Source organism: Loxodonta africana, chromosome 7, assembly GCF_030014295.1.
Source record: "Loxodonta africana isolate mLoxAfr1 chromosome 7, mLoxAfr1.hap2, whole genome shotgun sequence".
Taxonomy (NCBI): Eukaryota; Metazoa; Chordata; class Mammalia; order Proboscidea; family Elephantidae; genus Loxodonta; species Loxodonta africana.
The window spans coordinates 84120457-84126810 of NC_087348.1; the positions used below are offsets into that span (position 1 = coordinate 84120457).

At 37.3% G+C, this 6354-nt stretch overlaps 1 pseudogene; it reads right to left on the minus strand.

The window, feature by feature from the left end:
• Positions 1–1096: 1096 nt before the first annotated feature.
• LOC100659380 (olfactory receptor 52E1-like) lies at positions 1097–1954 on the minus strand (annotated as a pseudogene).
• Positions 1955–6354: the final 4400 nt, after the last annotated feature.

The window sequence follows — 6354 nt, forward strand, 5'->3', positions numbered from 1 at the left end:
AATATTGCCTGGCCTGTGCCACCTTCATAATTGTTGGTATGGCTCAGTCCATTGTAGTGACTATTAAAAGTTCCTGGAAGTCCTGTAATAAATACATAGCTAAAAATTTAGATTTTTTTTCTCCCAATATTTCGCGAACATATTTTTTTTATTCAGTCTTTTCTAGACGTAATATCAATAATGTTACACAGAACTAGGAAATGGTGAGTGATATCACATGGAGCTAGAAGCCCATTGACATCCTCCCCACCCCACCCCACACGGAACAAAAACAAAAAACAATCAAAAACACTTGAGTAATTCTGGAATTGGAACATCACTGTTAATTCTAACATTCCATAACAGTGAAACTCCTCCATGGGGTGGCAAAAATCAAATCAAATCAAATCAAAGACACAGAGGCAAAACCTTTCAGAAGAAGAATAATTGAAAAGACCCATCAAATAAACAACCGAACACATCTTTCAAGTAACAAAGACTACACAATTACTAAGATTACAGTTTATAAGATTCTGTTCAGGGGAAAAAACCCAACTTTTCTCATAATTATCATATTCACAGTGGCACACCATATCTTTAGACTTTAGCATGGCAAAGTCAGGAATAAAGTTCTTTTTCAAAGGGAGTCTAGGAGTATGAGAAATGGTCCAGAGTCTATTATATTTGGGACTAGCACTAGTCAGGAAGACCCACTAGTTTTCTTTAAACTAAGCATATGGGGTACTTTACATTTTGTTTGTTTGTTTGTTTCACTTGCTTATGGTTTAAACTGAGTGTGACTTTGGAATGTGATGGACTTAGTCATGATGGAAGCACAAAAATATGTTGATTTTCTTTCACTGAAGGAATTTGTATTATTTCCCTACAATGAGAAAATATAAAACACTTTTATTCATGTATTTGGTATGGGCTTACTTTATATTTATGGGTTTGAGACATATGCTTCAATGACCAAAGACTTGCCATTGACAGGCCTCCTCCAAATATTCTGTGATGTCTTCTAAACGTTTTCCTCCTGTTTTGAACATAGAGAATCAGGGCCACTCTTTTATCAGATTTGATTTTTTTTACAAAAACAAGAGTTATGTTTTATATCTTAGAAAATGTTTTTCAACAGCTGATCTATAACCAGTTTAGTTCTGACACCATAAATTACAGGATTGAGAGCAGGTGGAATGGCCACATAGAAATTATCAAGAACGGTATGAATGTAACATGTTATATTCTAACCAAACCTATGGGTCATGAATGAAAAAAAATGCAGGTGTGTAAAAAGCCAACATGACAGCCACAGGTGTGAATGCTTTGACACGGTCATCAGGGGAAGGGAGTCATCATGAAGGATCTGGACATAGGCGATGACAATGGCTTTGATGTCAAACACCAGAATAGAAGTGGTGCACAAGCCATAGATAATATTGACCTCACAGCTGCCAAAGGACAGGCGGGCCATGCCCATATGCTCATAGTAGGTATGGGGGATGATATGGCATCCACAGAAGGGCAGTCTTAGGATGAGAACAAAGGAAATTGTAATGGCTAAGGGTCTCCAGAGAATGATCAATGCTATAATTTATACCACTTTGTCACCACCTATATGTAGCAAAGAGTATTACAGATTGCCACATAATGATCGTAGGCCACAGCCACGAACACAGCTGACTCCATGCCAGTGCATAGGTGGATGAAGAATATCTGGGTGGGGCAGCACTCGACGGAGGTTTCTCTTGGGTTGATCCAGAAGATGCCAAGCATCTTGGAGATTGTGGATATGGATAGTCCCAGATCGATAGATGACAGAATGGCCAAGAAGTAGAACATGAGCTGATAGAGAATACACTGCCTGAATTACAAAAATTATGCAGATAGTCCCAAGGACAGCTGCTAGGTGCACAGCACAGATATGTACATTTTCCAGCCCTGGGATCTCCAGAAGGAGGAAAGAATAGGGATGAAATAAAGTGGTATTTAGTTAGGCCATCCTTCGGGGATATTTTTTATAGCAAAATACACCATAGATCAAGTGTGTCTCTCATTCATTGAAAGGTCTCAGCTCAGCCTTCCTCAATGCACAAAAAATAAAGAAAGAAAGAAAGGAAGGAAGGAAGGGAGAGAAGGAGGGAGGGAGGGAGGGAAGAAAGAAAGAGAGAAAGAAAGAGAGAGAAAGAAGAGAGAAAGAAAGAAAAAGAAATCACTGAAATGTCAGCTATATTTTTTATCATTGTATTTTAGAGACTTGAAAGCAGTTGGTAAAACGTAGTCATGTGATTTCAATGTACTTCATCAGATCCATTAAATTAAATTCAACAGTTCAATTCAACAAACACTGACTGAATATCTACCACGTATGTGCCAGTTTCTTTGTTAAGATTGATTACAAAAGATGACTCAGAATAAATTCCTTTCCTCATGGAACTTAAAGTTTGGTGGTTGAAATAGTAATGCAAATCAGTGATTAAAACAATAATTTCTAAGATAAAGTCATTCCCTGGCTACTTTGGGTAAAAAAAAAATATTCCTGAAAATATTTCATTATTATTGTACAGAAAATTGTTTATGATTATATTCTTTATGGACGAAGAACTAGGAAAACAGTGTAAACGTGATGGCAGTCAATATGATTCTACCCATACCACATATCTGCCCTGAATGTATGTAATGCAATCTTCAAAGAAACTAGGCATGCAGCAATCCAGAACTTTCTGAAACAATTTTTGATTCACGCAGGCCTCCCACTGTTTAAGCACCAAGACTATTTTTCTCTCATCCAATAGTCGTTTTTCTATCTCTCCTTTCTTGCTGATGCTGATATCAGAGATTTAGTCTGCCTTACTATTTTCTACGGAAGCCACAGTGAGCTTCATCTCAGGATGATCCTCCTACTCCAGCCCTGCTTATAATGGAATGTGCCCATCCTTTTTCACTTCCACTTTGATGATAGGCAAATAGAGCCTTGTCATTTTAAAGTGTCCTCCTGCTGATGACTATAAGGAAAGAAACAAAGTTACACAAACAAACATTAATGTTCAAGTTTATAAAACATCATAAAATTGTCAGATAAAGTGAGTTAGTTTATACACACCACTCTTTGACACTTATCCTATCTCTTATTACACTTAGTTGTCTCCATGATCTACCACCTTAATAATTATCTACAAACTTTAACAAAAGCACTAGATAGATAGATAGACAGACAGATAGATGACAGATGATAGATAGATGATGATAGATAGATGATAGATAGATAGCTGATGATAGATAGATAGATGACAGATAGATAGCTGATGATAGATAGATAGATGATAGATAGATAGATGATAGATAGATGATAGATAGATAGATAGATAGATAGATAGATAGAGAGAGAGAGAGAGAGAGAGAGAGAGAGAGAGAGAGATAGTTACCAAATTTAGGGTAAATACCAACAAGGAAGGAAGTCTGATAATTCACACAACTATTTGCCCATCTTCTAATTAGCCTAAGAGAAATGGAAGGATTCATAAGAAGGGGCTGAGGTGAGATTGTTGCTGTTATTAGTCAAAGACAAACAACTATGTTGAGAGAATAGAAAAGCAACTCTGAAGAAAATATCCTCAATGTGAGCAGATACCTATACACAAGGAGTAGTATTTGAATTGCAGGGATATGGGGGGAGGGATGAAGTAGAATCCTATAATTGGTTTTCTGTATGACTTGGGTTGAACTAATTTAACAGATCTTAAAAACAAAGAAAAAAACTAGTCGCTGTTGAGTCAACACTGACTCTTGACAACCCCATTGTGTCAAAGAAGACCTGTGCTCCATAGGGTCTTCAACGACTGACTTTTTTCAGTAAATTGCCAATCCTTTCTCCCAAGTCACCTCTGGGTGACTTGAACCTTTCAGTTAGTAGCTGAACCATTTGCACCATCCAGGGACTCCTTAAAAAACAAACAAAAAAACAAAGCAAACCCGTTGCCGTTGAGTCAATTCCTACTCATAGCAACCCTATAGGACAGAGTAGAATTGACCCATAGAGTTTCCAAGGACCGCCTGGTGGATTCAAACAGCCAATTTTTGGTTAAGATCCATAGCACTTAGCCATTACATCACCAGGGCTTCCGTGCAAGGAGCAATGAGGTATATACCGCAAATCGACCTCCCAAACTAAGGAAGGCAGAAACTTTTATATTGTCTCTCACAAGGACGTACACACAAACATTATGGACTACATAGGTTATTGTGGCACACAGGTGCAGTAAGACAAATTGCAGTTTTTTCCTTTGGCATGTAGGCTAGTGAACTGGTTTTGGCTGGCTTGAGCTATACCCAGTGCTTTGGGGAAAATGGACTGGAGGGGGCAAGTGTTGCTTGGTCTGAGCAGCTAGCTCCCAATTAAGCCACACTCATCTCCAACACCTAAGGTTTTGATTGGGAATAACTAAGCAGCTCCTAGCTGCTTTGGCCATCAGTTGTACAATATGATTAATGTAGCTAATATCACTAAACTGTACATGTGAAAAATGTTGAATTGGCAAATGTGTTATATGTATTTAACAAAAATGAAGAAAATTTTTGCTCTTAGTTTCAACCTGTTTCTATGTAAAGAGAATAAACTTTGGAAGAAACAAGTATTTTAATTATATCTTCTATGCTTAAGAGCTTAAGCATAAACTTAAGAATTGGTAGTCCTCAGAGAATTAATTTCTTCTTTTCTAAACTGAGTATAAGAAACCATATCTACGTTGGGACCATGCTTAAACAAAATGAAAAATGCAAACATTTTGCCAAGTGTGCAGATTCATAGTAAAAATTTCCAAACACTTCATTTTTTTCTTAATTCTCCTGTATATCATGCTGTTATGTTCCTTTGCAATGGGTTTATTAATCATTGGAACTAGTTGTTGAGCACTTTATTACTAGCCAAATGGTTGGCAGTTCAAATGCACCTAGAGGCTCCGTGGTAGACAAGCCTGATGATCTTTTGAAAGGTCACAGCCTTGACAACCTCATGGAGCAGTTCTACTCTGCATGTAGGACGTCGCCATGAGTCTGAGTCTACTTAACAACAACTAACAATACCATAATGTAGGGCAGTACTTTAATCTGTGAGGACAGCAATAGGCTATGCAAAAGGGCAAAGTGATAGTTCCACTATAGGAAGAAAAATGGCTGGATAATTGATGAGCCTGATCCACTTCAAGATGTCTGGAAGAACCCCAGATATTACAGACACCTTGGAACAATGCACAATTTGTCCTTGCCTACAAACCAACAGAAGTACTTGTTGCTTCTGAAGTAACCCCGATTACCATGTTCATCCTGGGCAGTGACTCTAAGCGAGCAATTGGAATTGTGTGTGTTGACGGCGAGGTAAAAGGTCAAGATGCCTTTGGTATAAATGCTTAATTCCAAGATGTTTTTCTAATTTAATTTAATGTGTCATTAATCAAAGCAGTGATACACATTTCTCTATCTCAATGTGTTTGATGCATCTGGTAGATAATATGAGCTGAATAAATATTTGCAGAATGAATGCTAATCATTTATGAAATATAAAATTTACTATAGTTTCTCACACCTTTGGATATCTTATAGTCAAGTTCAGAAATAAATTTCACATGTGATAAAAGGCATATGACAAGCAAGCTTAAACTTAATAAAATGAAGAAAATAGTTACAACCATTGAAATGGAATCAGACTAGAGTCGTATCAGTTGTATTTTTGTTTAGAAAACTGAATTGTTAACACAAGAAGAGTTCTATTAGCAAACTGGCTTTTTGAACTATTGATCCTATACCAAAGAGCACATGGTTTTAGATGTTATCCTTTTTACCATTTTTTTTGTTTTTACCTTTTACAGGATTTTTGAATCATTTGTATGCAGAATAACAGATAAATACACATTTCCTTGGCCTCAATCTCTCTCTTTTTTTGTTAGTACAGATATTGGGTATTAGAGGCAAGTATCAAAATTAATATCTGCAATTCAAACTTCTAGTTAATGTTTATTGTTCTCTAGTTTCTGGAAAATCCCCACAACACTGGTGCATATCTCACACGTCTTGCAGTAGACAACTGGATTGAGCACAGGAGACATCAAGAAGCAGTAGACATAGGCCATGATGACATGAATTATAGGTGGAGCATACTTTCCAAAGTGGTGAATAAGAGACACTCCTAACATAGGAATGTAGATCAGTAGTACAGCACAGATGTGGGAAGCACAAGCGTTGAGGGCCTTGACTCATTCTTCCTGGGAGGCAATACCCAGCACAGTGGTCAGGATTTTCACATAGGAGAGTAGAACGAGCCAGAGTCTACTGCAAATGTGATGATAATGACCAGACCTAAGAAGCTGTTAATACAGTGAT